At 37.8% G+C, this 21243-nt stretch overlaps 2 long non-coding RNA genes across 2 annotated transcripts; one reads left to right on the top strand and one right to left on the bottom strand.

Moving 5' to 3' along the window:
- Positions 1-204: 204 nt before the first annotated feature.
- On the bottom strand, positions 205-8248 carry LOC109547933 (uncharacterized). Its single transcript, XR_002173933.3, has 3 exons — positions 7980-8248; positions 3318-3368; positions 205-782 (listed from the first exon to the last, which is right to left on the bottom strand). It is a non-coding gene; the product is annotated as an uncharacterized lncRNA (long non-coding RNA).
- Positions 8249-13412: 5164 nt separating this feature from the next.
- On the top strand, positions 13413-19572 carry LOC141278605 (uncharacterized). Its single transcript, XR_012331569.1, has 2 exons — positions 13413-14121; positions 14733-19572. It is a non-coding gene; the product is annotated as an uncharacterized lncRNA (long non-coding RNA).
- Positions 19573-21243: the final 1671 nt, after the last annotated feature.

Below are 21243 nucleotides of genomic sequence, written 5' to 3'. Positions count from 1 at the left end.
TTAAAAGAAAAAAAAAATGCAGTGGTGGCACTGTATTGTAGGATTCCAGAAGCTTTTGGTAAAGTTGTAATTTAAGAAGAGAGTTCCTAAACCCGTTAGAGGCATGCAGGGTTTGCAAAAAATATGTTGAAGAATTCCCTTTCTTTCCATACCCATATGCTCATAATCTGTTTAGTGTGGTGCTTGACACTTAGGAATCCTCAAATGTTAGTGTATACCAAACAACGTATTAGGTGCTAGAGAAGAACCTTGAACCAGTCCAGCAAGACTATCTTGTTCATTCTTTTACACTTGTAAAACTGACCCAGAGGGCTATAGGGAGGGTGGGTATCCTGGAGTTCATACTGGAGAATTCTGTAACACCGGTTTATTAAAAATACTTATTTTCCTATTTGTATAACTCTACAGTTCTGCTTAAGCCATGGACACAGATAGTCCCACAACATAATCTATTTTATAAGGATTATTAACTTGCAGATGGAGGTGTGATCTGCAAACACTTCCTCTCAGTCTTTGGTCCAAAAGTCTTAATGCTCCATGTCACATTATCAGACATTTTTCTCTGGATATAGCAATTCAGGGATTTTTCTTTCTCAAGGTCTTAACCTGGGATTCAATGCCAAGTTATACATATTGAAGGCTGATAACCAAGGGACCACTTGCAACAGCTGCGGGGCTGTCTTTATTCAAAGTTGGATTTGAATACATTTGAACAGATTTGAACAGATGTTTCTGGTAACAACAGTATCTTCCTCTTTGGTAATGAAGGCAGAAACATTTATCTGAAAGTATCACAAATCAAAATAATTTGGAGTTAATTTATACCTGAACACATAAGAAAGAAAATAAAAGCTGTTCTCTCTGAAGCAGAACTTGGCGGAGGGGACTAGTTCACCATTACCACCACCAACAGCAACAAAATTCTTTCTTACTCCTATTGCTGCCTGTACTGCTCATTTGCTACTCACCAAATGATCTTTTATTATCCCTTAATATCTCAAACATTTGTTTTTTCGACTTTATTGGGAACAAGTGATGAATAAGATTTGCTTGGTATTCTCTCTAGGCGTACTGAGAAAACTATCACTAAGTGGCTGGAAACGTCAAAACCAAGAAAATAAACGTGCTTCAATCACTTACATATTCAATAAATATAACACATGAATGGAAGCCCAGAGTTCAAACTTTTCCCACCTTTCATGAGGGTGTATACATTAGAGAGGTTTAACCAAACTTCATTGAGCAGTTTCTGGAATTAAAACAACTGGGCTGTCTGCCACACCCCACAGCTTGGAATGTAGGCAATCAGGATTTAGGATGTTTAAGACTCCAACCAAATTAAGTGGATGCAAACCATTGCATTAGATGGTGGAGAAGGTCTGCCCTCCTCCTACTTAAAATGCCTGGGAAACAGGAAATACAAGTTCAATTGAGATGGCCTTTCTCTGGTAGAAAAGTAATTGTCATGTGCCAGAGACAGTGAATGAATATTACTGATGTTTCTATGATCAAAGGACACTTGGCTTTGCTATTGTAACAGCCATTTGACTGCTCCCTTGCAAATCAACACAAGTTAATATGTTCATGATGACTGAATAATTACAGTGAAAAAAAACTTGCTTTCAATCCTTGCTAGTGGGGAAAAAAAGGCCAAGACATGTCCGGGTGGAAGTAATTCAGAGTTGTCTCAGAAACATGTACAAGTTAGCAACTCGACAGTGAGTTTTACTCAATGTGGGCACTACGCTGGGCAGAAAAGATACCAAAAGTTTTAGTACCCACTTGCATTTTAAGGCTGTCTAGTGTCCTATCTGGGGATAATTTCCCACAATGTTTGATCTTGTTGGTAGACAATGTCTTATTTCCTGCTCTATAGATCAAAGAGAACAGGGTACACCCTGATTGTCAGTAGTGATAATGATTTAATCCCTTCAGTTGGATTTTTCATATGTGACCTGGTCTCTGTATTTTGTGATTCAAACAGGATAGAAGCAATTTATTCAGATCATTAGTGCCCACATCTGAGCCAGATGAGTGAGATGCTAAGAGATGCCCTTTCAGAAGAGCCTTCTATCAATGTAGTTAGCTCCTGATATCATATATTTAGATAGATATAGGTATTCTTAAATATACATATCCTTCTATATATATATCCTTAAATATATATGTATCCTTAAATACATATGCATTCTTAAATATGTCTCTATCCTTAAATACCTATCAATCAATCAATCTATTGCCTTAAGCTAGCCACTAGATATTTCTGTTACCTATTGTAAAACAATGTCCTAATTGATGAAGAGTGTATATCAGCACATGCAAAATATCCCAGGGGAAATATGGAGAAATGGGATTGATAATCTTGTCTAGATGTATGCAGTTAAAAGTCCTATAATATTCTGGCATGGGAATTTAGTAATCCACGCAAAAAGTTGTGAAACTGCTAATTCCATCATCCTCTGTGTTCACTTGGGAACAAGTTCTAGGAGACAGCATTGCTGCCACCAAAGTATGGTAGCAGGAATTCAAGGCTGCATGGTGGCATGGATCTTTTTGATAGAATTAGATGATTTGAAGAAAGGGAATTACAAATTCAAATATCTAAATTTGAGAACTAGAAATAGGATATTTAGGTGTTTTTTTTCCCACCTTCCACTAAGCATCCCTTGCCCTCAGAAACAGATTCCCTCTGCTTGCCTGATTCCCATCAGAATAAGATTATTCTCTTACCATGTCACCTTAGAGATTTCCTTGAAGAGGAAGTCTCTCATGTCTCTCCCTATCCCTACCTCATTCAAACCTGCTACTAGAGTTAGGTGTCGGTATAGCAAAGGAAATAAATTACAAATAAAACCTTGCAAGTTAGCTTGGGGTCATATACATGACAAGGAATCAAAGACTTGCCAATTTATATTGGAAAAAATCTGGAGGACGTATAAAAACAGATTTTAGGGTGCTCATATAAGACTGAAACATTTTTAGATCACTGGTACCAGTTGCTAAGATAAAATTCTCTCTTGTCATCCTGTGAACATGGGTTCTTACATAACTTTGTTAAAACTTACTCAGGCATATTTTGAAGAAACTAATATAGTTAATCATTGTCTCCAAGTGACTATATAAAGAAGCATATTTGAAAAATTACCAGTTTAATGGATTTTGTAATTTTGGACATTTTGTCAACTGTTCTCTTTTCAGTCCCTCCGTCTCCTCCCCTTAGCTGCCTACACTTGGTTTTATTTTCCATCCCAACTAAAAGTGATATATTCAGTCTCACTAGGTCATGAGAAAAGATTAAGGAACAGTCTTATATGTACCTTTTAGAATTCTTCCATCCTCTTCTCTGAAACCCAAGTCTTTCCTTCCACCTGGCCACAGCAAGAAGAGAGAGTTGAGAATGAAAATATCAAAACCTGCCTTCATATACTCATTAAACACTTCTAGACTTCTTCGTTCCTAACTCACTTTTCTTTTCCAATAAATTATTTTTGTTCCCTCCCACCACTAAAAGTTGCCCTTGCAATGGCCCTAACACTCATACTTTAGATAAACTGCCCTTGATAATAATTCTCTGGGAACCGTTTTAGAGGACAGCAGCATTTCTTTCCATAGATTTTAATAGATGGCAATTTAATTTTTTTCAAAATAGAAAAAAGTAATAGCATTAGTTGTTTTCATGAAAGAAAAAAAGAAAAAACATTGGCATGAAATCTATAGAGGGCCATAAGATATACAATTACAATTTTAAAATTTACTCAGGGTGGAAAATATAAATTTTAATGTTCTTTAAGAATTAGTATGGAAGCAACAGTACGATAAGTTTGAGAAAGGAAACCTAGGAGAGGGTCAATAGAACATATTCTCCTGGACAATCTAAAAAAATTATACATGATAAATGGGTTGTGGTTCATGGCTACTATTCACTTGTTTTAAAAAATACAAGACACAATATTAAAATATCATTCTAAGAATGCATGCCAGATACATCTGATAAATTTATACAAAGTATTACAAATGACTATGGGAAGTTTATTGCATGCACCTTCATTCTATAATTTGGAAGCTGTATTTATCAGAGATGTCCAGAGAAACAGAATTAGTAGGAGATATATATATATATATATATATATATATATATATATGTATATAGAGGAAAAGATTTATTTTCAGGAATTGACTCATATGATCGTGGGAGCTAGCAAGTCCGAAATCCATAGGGCGGACTGAAAAGCTGGAAATTCAGCTAAGAGTTGATGTTGCAATCTTGAGTCTAAAGATTGGAAATTCAGGTAGAAGTTCTATATTGCTGTTCAGAGACAGAATTCCTTCTACTTTGGGAAACCTCAGTCTTCGCTTTTAAGGTCTTCAACTAATTGGATGAGGTTCACCCACATTCTGGAGGATAAACTCAAAGTTTACTCAAAGTCTACTGACTCAAATGTTAATTACATTTAAAACGTACCTTCACAGCAACATCTAGACTTCTGCTGGACCAATCAACTGGACACCATAGTCTAGCCAAGTTGACACTTAAAATTAATCATCATAGAAGCTTTGAAGGGGAAGAACACTTGTATCTAATCTGGTTATAACTGCTTGCAGTAGTTTCTTTTAGGGCCATTGTTTGCAATTGATTTTACTAAATATTTGAAATGATTTTGAATATCTTAGATAAAGACTCCTGTTTAGTACATTGTACTAGAATGTTCAGCCATGGCAAATTTTACCACTGAACATACTTGGATACATTAGGCCTATTCATTTCTGCAAGTCAGCATCTGGTGGCTCATGCTTTGCTTACTCATTTAACACAGCCGCCCACATATAAAACAGTGTAAAGAACAGAGTAGACAAGTGCTAATTAAAATTATACAAATAACAATTGTGTCTTCAAAAATGAAAGAATGAGAACATTTTGTTCTGACACATTGAGAATCAGAAAAATGAATTAAATAGGAAGACATACCAGGATATTTTAAGTAGAGTAGCAGATTATAAGCCTACATACTAACTGTCATGTGTTACAATCCACTTCTGTTGCTTAGCAGAGCCTACTCTTAGTTATATCTGGAGATTATATGTTAAGAATTTCTGAAAGCATCATAAAAAAAAACTCCACCAAAACTAATGGCAAAGGCTACCTGTATTGTACCTTCAGAAATTGGGTCTGCTTCTCTCCTATATGACTTGATAATTCATGTGCCACTCAGAATTATTTTTGTTCTACATCTTGCAATCAATCTCCACGTACAATGAAAAAAAGTCGTCTCAACAGATACCAAGTAAAGAAGATAGCAATAGAAAGCCAAATATACGAATAACCCATGATTGGGTTCCAATAAAAAAGTTTTACTTTTGTTTGCTTTTGTTTTGATAATGAATAAAGATGCAATATTTTGCTCTGAATTCTTTAGTGTGATAACTAAAATTCCCTTTTGCATCACACATCATTTTATATTTTCTTAGTAGTTTCATGAATGTCTTTTCTCTTTGAGATTCTGTCTGTGTCCAGTAGAAGGAACACTCAGCTAAATGAAAATGAAATAGACTTAGAAAACAAAATTTCTAAAATGGTAGTAGCCCTGGGACACATATCTATTTCAGAGATTTAGCTGCTCTGAAGCTGAGCTGTAGTCTGCGGATGGGCAGTTTTACCTGAACTTGACTCTGGATGTAGCTATTAGGGCCCCAAACTAAAGCATGAGCCTGGACTCCACCTTCGATGACTTTATGCCTGAGAGGCTGTCAAAAGTGCTGGTCAGGCTTTCAGAAGCTAACGTCTCAAGAGGAAAATCTGTCCCCAAATCTGGGGTCACCTTTCTAGACTTTTATCTTCTCCTGGATATTGACCTGATAATTCTTCACTATCTTGTGAGCTTTCCAGTGCAATCTAGCTAATAGTTTTTATATTATGTCCAGCTTTTCTCCTTTAGTAGCAATGTGGGTTCAAAATTTGCAGCCCTACTTACCAGAAGTAGAGTCCGTCCCGTTTCTCAAGTCTTTAATACTCTTCCTTGTCTCTCTTAAATTCAGATGTACACAATGACCACCATATGGAAGTCCAAAGCCAAAGTGTACATAATCTAATTTATTTACTGTAATGTGGATAATGTTGGTTTTAACTTTATCTAATTTTGCTGAGCCCTAATTGTGCTTGTTTATTGATTGCCTTTGAGCCTCTGGCTGGGGCTTTCTTTCAATTTAAAAAGCCTCCCTACCTCAAGGTTGCCTATTCTTCTCCTCCCTATATGAGAAAGTCCAGCTCAAAATCAATTCCATCCATGCCTTCTTCTACCTCTCCTCTCTCCTCGATCACCTCCTAATTTGAAATACTATTTTACTTATTCTCTGTGTGATACACGTAGTGTTTCTGCTCACGAAGGGTTAGCAAGTTTGCTGGACAAGATGATCTTGTTTGCCACCCTGGATTGCAAACTTTCCAGAGACAGGGTTTAAGCTCTTAGTATCTTCTTCTGAATTTATTTGAGTACTTCAGATACAATAGGGAGTCCAGCACTTGTTAGAGAGACACTTTGACTATCTCACTGCAAGTTAGAGATTTTCCATCTCTTTGGGTCTCATAGAAGCTTCTGAACATTACCTTAATTCAGTGTGTCTCACTGAGAGAATATCAACTTGTATGTGGTATTTTTTCCAGGTTTTATTAGTTATGACTTTTAATGCATATACAAAATAAAACTTGAAATCTATGATTTCACAAATATGGTGTGGTAATATGGACATCTTAAATAACAGGCATGTTAATGAGCACATAAAGGGAACTTGCAAAATTCCTAAAGATGGTAGGTAAATGTGGTAGGCTGATTGTAAAAATAATTCCCATCTGCTCACAGTGCGACTTGGCAGCTCCTCCCAAGGTGTTCTTTTCCCCACCTTTTGACTCTGGGCTGGCCTTTCAACTTGTTTGGGCCAACAGAACGTGGCAGGGATGACAAGATGCTAGTTCCAAGCCTAGGCTTCAGAAGCCTTGTACATTGTTGCTCCCTTGCAACCTTGCTGAGCAATTAGAACAAGCAGAGGCTAGTGTGTTAGATGATATGGGAACAAATGAAGCAGAGTTGGGTCTTCACAGCTGTGGACCTCCTAAGTCAACCAGCTCCCAGGCATTGCCTAGTCAGCTACAAATGCATAAGTGAGCCAGCCAAGATCAGCTGCAACTGGCTCAAATCAACAAAATCATCCAGCTGACCCACAGACTCAGGAGCAGGAAAAAAAATTATTATCATATGCTACTGAGGTTTTGTTAAGAGGTATTATTGTGACAATGGATAATGAATTCAGAGCATGACCAAAATTTGAGAAACACTGATTTATGTACTTTACAAATTATAGTCTTTGATCTTTTGATATGTATTTCATAATAGAGCATGATTCAGAATCATTTCCAGAACAGTCTGTGGGAGAACAACAGATTGAGACATTCTTTCTTTCCATTGTAATTCAAATAAGTAAACCTCAGAGTCTATTTCTTCTGCTTTTTTTCCTTGTGGAATCCTCTTCCAAATACCTTTTCTTACTGTTACTCTAGATTCTAAAGCAGTGGATAGGTAGGGAAGGAAAATGAATGAGGTGTAAAAGAGATCATCAAAGGGAGGGAAGCATTCCAGTCAAAATTGCCTTAATAAATATTCGCTAACCTCTTTAATTGCTTAAAAGTTTTAAATCCAACTATGATTGGTCAGTAGCCCAATACCTTCTGCTTTTAAAGATTTGAACTATTTCAACTATTTCTTGAAGGAGGTCCTACATCTATTTTTCAGAATGATGTGGAAAGGGAGGAGGATTGAGTTTGGAGCCAGATGGTTCTGGTTGGTGTCCTGGCTTCACTATTTCCTCTGCGGCCTTAGGTGAGTTACTCTATCTATGAGTCTCAGTTTCTTCCTCTATAAATGAGAATGATATCATTTTTAAAAGAGATTTAAGATATTATACATAAAGTATCTGGTATCAATACTTACACAAAAAATAGTAGTTACTTCCTCCCAAGCAGTTTGTTGCTTCTTAGACACTGAGTACCTGCAGGTACTCATACTCTTGACTGGTTGACACATTTCTCCAACCATCCTGTCATAGTCCATTTGGGTTGCTGTAACAAAATACCATAGAATGGGTGACTTATAAACAACAGAAATTTATTTCTCACAGTTCTAGGGACTGGAAGTCTGAGATTAGGTTGCCAGCACGGTCAGGTTCTGCTGAAGTTCCTTTTTCTGATTGCAGACTGTTCTCTTGCTGTGTCCTCACATGGTGGAAAGAGGGCTGGAGAGCTCTCTGGGATCTCCTTTGTAAGAGCACTCATCACATTCATGAGGGCTCCACCCTTATAATCTAATTACCTCTCAATGCCCACCTCCTAACATCATTACATGGGGGTTAGGATTTCAACATATGCACTTGGAGGACACAAATCATTCAGTCTATAATATACCCCAAAACACAATGACATTAAACTGATCTGAACTCTCTTCTTCCAATATCACTTCTTTTTTTTCTTGAATTTTATTTTATTTATTTTATACAGCAGGTTATTAGTTAACTATTTTATACATATTAGTGTATATATATCAATCCCAATCTCCCAATTCATCCCACCACCACCACCTGCTTTCTCCCTTGGTGTCCATACGTTTGTTTTCTATATCTGTGTCTCTCTTTCTGTCTTGCAAACAAGTTCACCTGTACCATTTTTCTAGATTCCTCATATATGCGTTAATATTCGATATTTGTTTTTTTCTTTCTGACTTACTTCACTCTGTATGACAGTCTCTAGGTCCATCCACGTCTCCACAAATGACCCAATTTCATTAATTTTTATGGTGGAGTAATATTCCATTGTATGCATGTACCGCATCTTTATACATTTGTCTGTTGATGGGCATTTATGTTGCTTCCATGTCCTGGCTATTGTATATAGTGCTGCAATGAACATTGTGGTACATGTCTCTTTTTGAGTTATGGTTTTCTCTGGGTATATGCCCAGTAGTGGTATTGCTGGGTCATATGGTAATTATATTTTTAGGTTTTAAAGGAACTTCCGTACTGTTCTCCATAGTGGCTGTATCAATTTACATTCCCACCAACAGTGCAAGAGGATTCCCTTTTCTCCACACCCTCTCCAGCATTTGTTTTTGTAGATTTTCTAATGATGCCCATTCTAACTGGTGTGAGGTGATATCTCATTGCAGTTTTGGTTTGCATTTCTATAAAAATTAGTGATGTTGAGCATCTTTTCATGTGCTTCTTGGCCATCTGTATGTCTTCTTTGGAGAAATGTCTATCTAGGTCTTCTGCACATTTTTTGATTGGGTTGTTTGTTTTTTTAATATTGAGCTGCATGAGCTGTTTATATATTTTGGAGATTAATCCTTTGTCTGTTGATTTGTTTGAAAATATTTTCTCCCATTCTGAGGGTTGTCTTTTCATCTTGCTTATGGTTTCCTTTGCTGTGCAAAAGCTTTTAAGTTTCATTAGGTTCCATTTGTTTATTTTTGTTTTTATTTCCTGGGTGGTGGGTCAAAAAAAATCCTACTGTGATTTACGGCAAAGAGCGTTCTTCCTATGTTTTCCTCTAAGCATTTTATAGTGTCTGGTCTTACATTTAGGTCTTTAATTCATTTTGAGTTTACTTTTGTGTATGGTGTTAAGGAGTGTTCTAATTTCATTCTTTTACATGTAACTGTCCAGTTTTCCCAGCACCACTTATTGAAGAGACTGTCTTTTCTCCATTGTATATTCTTGCCTCCGTTATTAAAAATAAGGTGACCATAGGTGCGTGGGTTTATCTCTGGGCTTTCTATCCTGTTCCATTGAACTATATTTCTGTTTTTGTGTCAGTACCATATTGTCTTGATTACTGCAGCTTTGTAGTGTAGTCTGAAGTCAGGGTGTCTGATTCCTCCAGCTCGTTTTTTTTCCCTCAAGATTGCTTTGGCTATTCAGGGTCTTTTGTGTCTCCATACAAATTTTAAGATTTTTTGTTCTAGTTCTGTAAAACATGCCCTGGTAATTTTATAGGGATTGCATTGTATCTGTAGATTGCTTTGGGTATTATAGTCATTTTCACAATATTGATTTTTCAATCCAAGAACACAGTATATCTCTCCATCAGTTTGTGTCATCTTTGATTTCTTTCATCAGTGTCTTGTAGCTTTCTAAGTACAGGACTTTTATCTCCTTAGGTAAGTTTATTCCAAGGTATTTTATTACTTAGTTGCAATGGTGAATGGAATTGTTTCCTTAATTTCTCTTTCTGATCTTCTGTTGTTAGTGTATAGCAATGCAAGAGATTTCTGTGCATTAATTTTGTATCCTGCAACTTTACTAAATTCATTGATTAGCTCTAGTAATTTTCTGGTGACATCTTTAGGATTCTCTATGTATAGTATCATGTCATCTGCAAACAGTGACTGTGTTACTTCTTCTTTTCCAATTTGTATTCCTTTTATTTCTTTTTCTTCTCTATTTGCCATGGCTAGGACTTTGGAAACTATGTTGAATAATAGTGGTGAAAGTGGGCAACCTCGTCTTGTTCCTGATCTTAGACAAAATGCTTTCAATTTTTCACCATCGATAATGATATTTGCTGTGGGTTTGTCATATATGGCTTTTATTATGTTGAAGTAGGTCCCCTCAATGCCCACTTTCTGGAGAGTTTTTATCATAAATGGGTGTTGAATTTTGTCAAAAACTTTTTCTGCATCTATTGAGATGATCATATGGTTTTTATTCTTCAGTTTGTTAATATGGTGTATCACATTGATTGTTTTGTGTATATTGAAGAATCCTTGCATCCCTGAGATAAATTCCACGTGATCATGGTGTATGATCCTTTTAATGTGTTGTTGGATTCTGTTTGCTAGTATTTTGTTGAAGATTTTTGCATCTATATTCATCAGTGAGTTTGGTCTGTAATTTTCTTTTTTTGTTGTATCTTTGTGTGGTTTTGGTATCAGGGTGATGGTGGCCTCGTAGAATGAGTTTGGGAGTGTTCCTTCCTCTGCAATTTTTTGGAAGAGTTTGAGAAGGATGGGTGTTATCTCTTTTCTAAATGTTTGATAGAATTCACCTGTGAAGCCATCTGGTCCTGGACTTTTGTTTGTTAGAAGATTTTTTTTTTTTTGCGGTACACGGGCCTCTCACTGTTGTGGTCTCTCCTGTTGCAGAGCACAGGCTCCGGACACGCAGGCTCAGCGGCCATGGCTCACGGGCCCAGCCACTCCGCGGCATGTGGGATCTTCCTGGACCAGGGCACGAACCCGCGTCCCCTGCATCAGCCGGTGGACTCTCAACCACTGCACCACCAGGGAAGCCCTGTTGGAAGATTTTTAATCAGTTTCAGTTTCAGTACTTATGATTGGTCCATTCATATTTTCTATTTCTTCCTGGTTCAATCTTGGAAAGTTATACCTTTCTAAGAATTTGTCCATTTCTTCCAGGTTGTCCATTTTATTGACATAGAGTTACTTGTAGTAGTCTCTTATGATGCTTTGAATTTCTGTGGGGTCTGTTGTAACTTCCCCCTTTTCATTTCTAATTTTATTGATTTGAATCCTCTCCCTCTTTTTCTTGATGAATCTGGCTAAAGGTTTATCAGTTTTGTTTATTTCTCAGGGAACCAGCTTTTAGTTTCATTGATCTTTGTTATTGTTTTCTTTGTTTCTATTTCATTTATTTCTGCTCTGATCTTTATGATTCCTTTCCTTCTATTAATTTGGGTTTTGTTTGTTCTTCTTTCTCTAGCTCCTTTAGGTGTAACATTATATTGTTTATTTGAGATTTTTCTTGTTTCTTGAGGTAGGATTTTATTGTTATAAACTTCCATCTTAGAACTGCTTTTGCTGCATCCCATAGGTATTAGATCATTGTGTTTTCATTGTCATTTGTCTCTAGGTATTTTCTTATTTCCTCTTTGATTTCTTCTGTGATCTCTTGGTTATTTAGTAATGTATTGTTTAGTCTCTATGTGTTTGTGTTTTTTACATTTTTTTCCCTGTAATTGGTTTGTAATCTCATAGCACTGTGTTCGGAAAAGATGCTTGATATGATTTCAGTTTTCTTAAATTTACCAAGGCTTGATTTGTGACACAAGATGTGATGTATCCTGGAGAATATTCCATGTGCACATGAGAAGAAAGTGTAATCTTCTGTTTTTGGATGGATTGTCCTATAAATATCAATTAAGTCCATCTTGTTTAATGTGTCATTTAAAGCTTTTGTTTCCTTATTAATTTTCTGTTTGGATGATCTTTCCATTGGTGTAAGTGAGGTATTAAAGTCCCTCACTATTATTGTGTTACTGTCAATTTCCTCTTTTATAGCTGTTAGTATTTGCCTTATGTATTTAGGTGCTCCTATGTCGGGTGCATATATATATTTATAATTGTTGTATCTTCTTGGATTGGTCCCTTGACCATTATGTAGTGTCCTTCCTTGTCTCTTGTAACATTCTTTATTTTAAAGTCTATTTTATCTGATATGAGTATTGCTACTCCAGCTTTCCTTTGATTTCCATTTGCATGGAGTATCTTTTTCCATCCCCGCACTTTCAGTCTGTATGTGTCCCTAGGTCTGAAGTGGGTGTCTTGTAGACAGCATATAGATGGGTCTAGTTTTTGTATCCATTCAGCAAGCCTGCGTCTTTTGGTTGGAGCATTTAATCCATTCACATTTAAGGTAATTATCACTATGTGTGTTCCTATTACTATTTTCTTAATTGTTTTGAGTTTGTTTTTGTAGGTCGTTTTCTTCTCTTTTGTTTCCCACTTAGAGAAGTTCCTTTAGCATTTGTTGTATACCTGGTTTGTTGGTGCTGAATTCCCTTAGCTTTTGCGTGTGTGTAAAGCTTCTGATTTTCTGTAAAGCTTTTGATTTCTCTGTTGAATCTGAATGAGATCCTTGCCAGGTGGAGTAATCTTGGTTGTCAGTTCTTTGCTTTCATCACTTTAAATATATCATGCCACTCCCTTCTGGCTTTTAGAGTTTCTGCTGTGAAATCAGCTGTTAACCTTATGAGGGTTCCCTTGTATGTTATTTGTCATGTTTCCCTTCTTGCTTTTAATAATTTTTCTTTGTCTTTCATTTTTGTCATTTTGATTACTATGTGTTTTGGTGTGTTTCTCCTTGGGTTTATCCTGTCTGGGACTCTCTGTGCTTCCTGGACTTGGGTAGCTATTTCCTTTCCCATGTTAAGGAATTTTTCAACTATAATTTCTTCAAATATTTTCTTGGGTCCTTTCTCTCTTTCTTCTCCTTTTGGGACCCCTATAATGTGAATTTTGGTGCATTTAATGTTGTTCCAGAGGTCTCTTAGGCTGTCTTCATTTCTTTTCATTTTATTTCCTTATTCTGTTCCTCAGCTGTGATTTTCACCATTCTGTCTTCCAGGTCACCTATCTGTTCTTCTGCCTTAGTTATTCTGTTATTGATTCCTTCTAGTGTATTTTTCATTTTAGTTATTGTATTATGCATCTCTGTTTGTTTGTTCTTTAATTCTTCTAAATCTTTGTTAAACATTTCTCACATCTTCTCAATCTTTTCCTCCATTCTTCTTCTAAGGTCCTGGATCATCTTCACTATCATTATTCTCAATTCTTTTTCTGGAAGGTTGCCTATCTCCACTTCATTTACTTGTTTTTCTGGGGTTTTACCTTTTTCCTTCATCTGGTACATAGTCCTCTGCCTTTTCATTTTGTCTATCTTTCTGTGAATGTGGTTTTCGTTCCACAGGCTGCAGGATTGTAAATCTTCTTGCTTCTGCTGTCTTCTCTCTGGTGGATGAGGTTATCTAAGAGGCTTGTGCCAACTTCCTGATGGGAGGAACTGGTGATGAGTAAAACTGGGTGTTGTTCTGGTGGGCAGAGCTCAGTAAAATTTTAATCTGCTTGTATCCTGATGGATGGGGCTGAGTTCCCTCCCTGTTGCTTGTTTGGCCTGAAGAGACCCAGTACTGGAGGCTACAGGCTCTTTGGTGGGGCTAATGGCAGACTCCAGGAGGGCTCATGCCAAGGAGTATTTACCAGAACTTCTGCTGTCAGTGTCCTTTTCCTTACGGTGAGCCACAGCCATCTCCTACCTCTGTAGGAGACCTTCCAACACTAGCAGGTAAGTCTGGTTCAGTCTCCTATGGAGTCAATGCTCCTTCCCTCTGGGTCCTGATGCACACATTACTTTATATGTGTCCTCCAAGAGTGGAGTCTCTGTTTCCCTCAGTCCTGTCAAAGTCCTGCAGTCAAATCCTGCTAGCCTTCAAAGTCTGATTCTCTGGGAATTCCTCCTCCCATTGCTGGACACCAGGTTTGGAAGCCTGATGTGGGGCTCAGAACCTTCACTCCAGTGTGTGGACTTCTGTGGTATAATTGTTCTCTAGTTTGTGAGTCATCCACCCAGATGTTATGGGATTTGATTTTATTATGATTGCACCCCTCCTACCATCTCATTGCAGCTTCTCCTTTGTCTTTGTATGTGGGGTCCAAAGTCACTTCTATGAAAATAGGGACAGAGATTTGACTTTGACTACAGCTACAACAATTTACACTTGTTGAGCCAGGTTCAACTGCTCTGTAGTATTCATTTTGTTGAATTTTTCCATTTTTTAAATATTTCCATCTGTGTTGAAACTAGGTTAAACATAGTAACCTTCCCAAGATGGTTATCCTTTTCCTCTTAAATTTTAAAATAATTGCTTCTGTTTTATCTTTTTTTTTTAATTGCAGATATATCTTTCCAGAACTATCCTGTGTTCCTATTAACCGAAGTTTTCTTAGATGTATGTTGCATTTTGAGACTGCAAATTTGAATATCAATATAAACTAGAACCTCAAGACTGGAAGGGATCTTTAAAAGAAAATTAGTACATTCTTCTCTGGTCAGAATTATTTAGAACCACATCCTTCAAAGATTTGGACCACCTAAGTTCATATTCCTTGTATTCATCAGCATTCTCCAGAGAAACAAAACCAATATAAATGAATGTATTATATGGAATTGGCTCACATGATTATGGAAGCTGATGTGTCCAAAATCTTCAGAAGTAATGTCCAGTTCAAAGACCATCAGGCAGGAAGAGTCGATGGGCCAATTTGAAGGCTCGTAGGCAGGAGAATTCTCTCTTACTGGGGGAAGGGTCAGCATTTTGTTTTGTTCAGGCTTTCGGTTGACTGTATGAGGCCCACCTACTTTATGAAGAGCAATCTACTTTACTCAGTCTGCGAATTTAAATGTTAACCTCACCTAAATCACCCCTACCAAAACACCTAGAATAATGTTTGACAAAATATTGGGGCCCCTGTGGCCCGTCAAGTTGATACACAAAATTACTCCTCACATTTCTCATTCTTCAAATGAAGATTTGAGACCTGGTGAACTATAGAGTTCTTCTAAAGGTACAAGTAACCACACATAAAATTGGAACCAGTGATGTGCTGATAAATGTTTACAGATCAGATCTCCAAAAGAGAAAAAAGATAGGAAAAAAAGATCTGGGTGTAGCACTTATTAATATCCATGGTGGAAATGAGAATAGTGATGGGAAGGAAAAAAGAATAAAAAGCAAGAGGAGTTTTGCAAAAATGAAATGTGCCCTGAACTGAGCAATGTAATCAAAGCAACTTCCTGCACCTAGGGAACAAAAAAAAGAAAAGGTTATGTCTGAAGTCATTTACTCAGCCTGCATTAAGTGATAAACTACATCACTTCAATGTTTAAGGGGTCTGACATTAAGACCTCAAATCAGAGATAGGAATCCAGTTGGGTAATTCTTACTGTTAGAAGAATTGGGGTCAGTTCAACTTACAAAATACATCAAAGTTTTCTCATTAAACAATTTTTTTTTTAAATAAGAAACAACTTTAGTCTCTGTAAGTGTGACTTAACATATCACTCACCCCAGATTCAATCAGATAGAATCCAGGTTGGTTCATGGGCCCTGGAAATTGGGCCTAAGCAGCTTCTTTAAGGTAGGCAAGCCAGCTGTCATGACCTCTGAATTTACTATTAGGGAAATAGGCACAAAACAGTTTACTTTTAATTATAAATTTTAAGACATTAGAACTAAAAACTGGGAAAAGTATTCCAATTTTAAACATTCTACTTTAAAGTGCCTTTGCTCAAATTCTAAATCATTAGATTTCATACTGAAAGTGAGAATGAATGTTACAGATTTGAGAACCAGTTCTATTGATGCTTGAAATTTAAATGATTGAATAGCCCACACATGCAAATTTTCATATACAAAATTTATAGTAATCCACATCAAATAAAGAATCACAGAATTTTTTTGAACTATTCTTGTCCCTAGAAGTTCTCCCCACATACAAATGTTGCAATCTGGAAATGATTCTGGAAAAGTTTTTTGAGTTAAAAGAGCTAGAAGTCTGATTAAAAAAAAACCAGATAAACAACTTCTTATGTAACTGTTATAGAATCAGTTGTTCTGTGTTTGTATTCCAAGAAGCATCCTGTGATTTGAACATTTCTTCTCCCAAAGCAGAGTATTATCTCCTTGCCCATATGTGCTTAGAGATGCTAGTGAATTAGTAGATCTGTGGCTCTACCAACATCATTATCAGCAAATTCTTGTTAGATCTGTGAATTTGTGGGCCCACCTAAGACCTACTGAATCAGAAACCAGGGGGTGGGACCCAGCAGTGACTTAAGCCCTTCAGGTGATTTATATGCATGATAAAGTTTGAGAATCACTGCACTAGATGATACTTTTCCTTTGTAAGACCAATGCCCTAGAGCAACCAGTTTCTCATTCCCCTCTCAAGAGGCAATACTGAGAGCAAAACTGCATTTGTGAGGGAAGAAGAGTTCTGTTTCAGTGAGGAGTTAGGTTATATACCTTCACCTAATCCCTTACCACTTGCTCTTTCTCTCTTCCAACCAAACAAGTCATTCTAAGCACCCCAGACTTGAAGGATGATGAACTACTGTGATGTCATTTCTCCCGAAGGGCTTACAGGATTCAGCAAATAATTGTACTCACAGTTATGATTTATTGCAGTGAAAGGATGCAAAGCACAATCAGCAAAGAGAAAAGGCATCTGGAGCAAAGTATGGAGGAAACCAGGTACAAACTTCCAAAGTCCTCTCCCAGGGGAGCCACCCAGGATGCACTTAATTCTGGCAGCAACTAGTTGCAACAATACAAGTGAAGTGTTGTCAACCAGGGAAGCTCATTAGAGACTCATTGCTCAGGGTTTTTATTGGGGGCTGATCATGTAGGCACCCTCTGTCTAGCATCTACCAAAATTCCAGACTCCCAGAAAGAAATCAGGTGCTCATAATAAACCATTGTTTGTATAAGCAGTTAGGCAAAATGGGCCACTCTTATCAGTTTGGGGAATGGTGGGAACACTCCCCAAATTCAAGTTTCAGATGCCAGCTAAGGGCCAACTGTGTAAGCGTGCAATTCAAAGGGTAACAGTCAGACCTGTTTTGTCAGCTGTTTCCTACACCTCCTTTCTGTTTCCTTTATCTGTAAAATGGTAATGAGGACCTATTTTATATGGTTGTTATAAAGATTAAGTGAGATAATCTATGTAAAACATGTAGAACTCTGACTGACTCAGAATGATCCTTTAATAAATGTTAGCTAAAGTTGATATAATTTGTGTTGAAGATGACACCCAGACACCAGAACCAGATGTTAGCAGTTGAGAGTGGATCATGGTAAATCCTTTTCTCTTCCCAGTGTTCACTACATTGTCCAGCACACAGAAGGTGCTCTTTAAGTATTTGATGAGGATGGTAGTGATTTCTACCCTCTGTCATCTGAAAGAAATGCACAACCTAAAAGTTGATAGCTATGTTTTATTCAGCGGACAAAACTGAGGACTTAAGCCTGGGACACAGCATCTCAGATAGCTCTGAGAGACTGCTCTGAAGAGAAAAGGGAGAGGAGCCAGGATATATAGGAGTTTTTGCAACAAAGACCAGGTAGTCAGAACATCAAAAGATTACTGTTAAAGAAAACCAGACATCTCAAGTTAAGGGATTTAGTGCTTTTCTATGTATGGGAAGATGCAAGAGTCTGGGCTCACTAAAATCATTCCTTTGATATGCACCTCGGCTCTCTGGGGCCAGTAACCTATGCTTTCTCATCCTGAGTCTCCTCAGGGTGCATCATTGGGGGTGACTGCAGAGGCTGCTGGCTTGATGGCAGGCATCCTGTTTCCATCCTGAGTTTCCTCAGGGCTCACGGTCAGGGTGGCTGTAATGTGATGGCTTGATGGCTGCAACATCCTTTGTTTACTGATATGGCAGACAACATTTCTTTCATTGACACCTCCAAACTAATCCCTGTTTTACCTTTCAAGTCCCACCATGTGGACTTTCTTATAATACTTAGCCTTGAGTTAGTCTCTGGAATGCTCCACTATGTAGAAGACTTACTATGCATGGTCACCAACAATGGACTTCTCTCCAAAGTTATACACAAGAATATATATATATATATATGTATTTGTCTTGAATCTTCTACCTCTTGCTATATTTGACACCTAAAGCCTTTCTGAGTTCAGATTCCAGGACAGGATATTGCCTTTCTCTCACATGAAACTTTCTAAAGTCTAAAACTGAGATAATCATCATCATTTCTAAAAGATCCCCTTTTGCTTCTGTTATTCATACCATCATTTACAAGTGTTCAGATTTGCAATTTTGGGGTTGTTTTGAATTCTTGTCTACGTAAAGTCACCAAGTCTGGCTTACTGCTTACTGTATAGAGCTCTCCTAATTTTCGGTTGTTACTGACTGTCATATTGTAAAACTTCTTCAGGGCAAAACCCTTCAACTTGTTCTGTTGTATAGCATTCTTAAATTTTAGCACATCTTCCATACACCATCTTGAATGGGGTGTGTGATCATCACAAAATCCCTTAGTCATTACAGGCATACCTTGTTTTACTGTACTTTGCTTTATTGCACTTCACAGATAATTGCATTTTTACAAATTGAAGGTTTGTGGCAACCCTGTGTCGAGCAAGCCTATTGGTACCATTTTTTGAACAGCATTTTCTCGCTTTGTGTCTCTGTGTCACATTTTGGTAACTTTAGCAAAAATTCAAACTTTTTCATCATTATGACATTCGTTATGGTGATCTGTGATCATTGATCTTTGCTGTTACTATTGTAATTGTTTTGGGGCTCCATGAACTGTGCCCATGTGAGAGGGCGGACTTCATCGATTGTCAAAATGACAACAAAGGATTTAGAATATTACATAAACTTAGTTGATAAAGCAAGGGCTGCATTTGAGAGTATCGACCCCAACTTTGAAAGAAGTTCTACTGTGGGTAAAATGCTATCAAACAGCGTTGCATGCTACAGAGAAATCATTCCTAAAAGGAAGAGCCAATCAGTGAGCCAAACGTCATTATTGTCTTATTTTAAGAAATCGCCACAGGCCACCCCAATCTTCAGCAACTACCACCATGATCAGTCAGCAGCATGAACACTGAGGCAAGACCCTCCACCAGCCAAAAGACTGTGACTTGCGGAAGGCTCAAATGATGCTTAGCATTGTTTAATAATAAAGTATTTTTAAGTTAAGGTCTGTACATTGTTTTTTTAGACATAATGCTATGGCACACTTAATAGACTACAGTATAGTGTAAACATAACTTTTATATGCATTTATAGCCCAAAAATGTGTGACTCATTTTCTTGCCATATTTGCCTTACTGTGGTGGTCTGGAACCAAACCTGCAATCTCTCTGAGGTTTGACTGCACTAAAAATATCTACTGAGGGTCAAAACTGTATATTAAGTAAATTTTAACTCTTTGTCCTATACTTAATATTCACATTATTTTTTTCTTAAAATTCCCTTCATTCAGCCAAGAAGAGCCCCTTATGCCATCTGTGAACAAGATATTCTCTCAACCAGTTTAGTCCAATAGTTTCTTCCGGGCCCAACTCCAGTCCCTTTAAGTCTTCTCCAACATCAAGTTTTCAAAGAAGGCTAGTGACTTCGTAGTGTATTTTCCTTAGGAGATCAGGCTAGTAATTTCAGAGGAAGGACACATAAAGTAAAAGCCAAATCACAAGTTAGGATTTTAGATGCTAGTTATAAGTCATGGATCAGGGAGGAGTAGCCTCTGAAGTGCTTTGTTTAACCAGTTACCAGGGCTCAAGGCAGAGGCTGGCTAGGAGAGCTCAGTGTGGATGATGAGTGGCCGCATCTGACTGAGGGTGTGGCTTCAAAGACCAGCATATGGCCTGATGAAGGGGCTACAAAAAGCATGCTGTTCTGCTTCTCCATTTGACCTTCTCTCAACAGCCAAGTAAAGCGTGCACTACACTAACATAGTGAGTAGGAAGAGGACTGACAGGGGTCCTTGAAAGACCAACTCACTCAATTTTAGATGCAAGGAACATGAAACACAAAGAGGTCAAGTGATGGCAGCCCTCCCACTGGCCAAACTGACTATTTTGTGAGAATTTTAAGATAAGATAAGATAAGACCTATCTTATTCAGGATACTTTACTTCCCCGAGCCAGACATTTTCACCACAACTATGGAAATGTATGACAACAGTGCACAGCACAGCATGACCAGCATGGAGTCTGCAACAGCCCTGATCTGCAGAGCTGGGGTGAGAACATGGGCTTTTTTAGATTCAGACCACTGCACGTGCACCATGATGTCTCCCCATTGTGCTATTGCTGCCCTGGGATGTTTTTAATTGCCCATTTCTGCAAAGTTTTGTAAAAAGCCCTCCAACTGAGTGTAAGTTACTAGTGAAAGGGAATCATTTCTTCCATTTTCTTTGGCTTCCCCATAGTGGCATTATGCTGTCAGCCCTCAGTAAATGTGTCTTGTGTATATACTGCCTACAATGTTATTAGGCCTCAGAGGCTGTTCCTCAACCATTTGGCAACATTGCCCTCCAGGGCTGTTCCCTTCCTGCATGGTTCTTATTCTTATTAACAGTAGCAGCATTAATGAATGGGTATGTAGTTAACAGAGGAAATGCTCTCAAGGTTCAGCAGATGGTTTGCTTTTGCTTCTCATGTTTTGTCCCTTGTAAGCTGACCATCCTCAGAGTCCATCTCTGTCCAATCATTAGCTGAGTACTGCAGATTCTTTCCACAACATGTCTGTAAGGCCAAATGGCCCGAGGCAGGGGAACGCAATCAGACTCACAGGTTGCATCCACACACCCAGTTCTCGGAATTGACCTGGAGCTCCCACCCACCGAGCTCCAGGAACTGACCTGGG

This window comes from Tursiops truncatus, chromosome 4 (assembly GCF_011762595.2).
Source record: "Tursiops truncatus isolate mTurTru1 chromosome 4, mTurTru1.mat.Y, whole genome shotgun sequence".
Lineage (NCBI taxonomy): Eukaryota > Metazoa > Chordata > Mammalia > Artiodactyla > Delphinidae > Tursiops > Tursiops truncatus.
The sequence above is the reverse complement of the archived record's forward strand: the minus strand, read 5'-3'. Positions and strand labels throughout refer to the sequence as shown.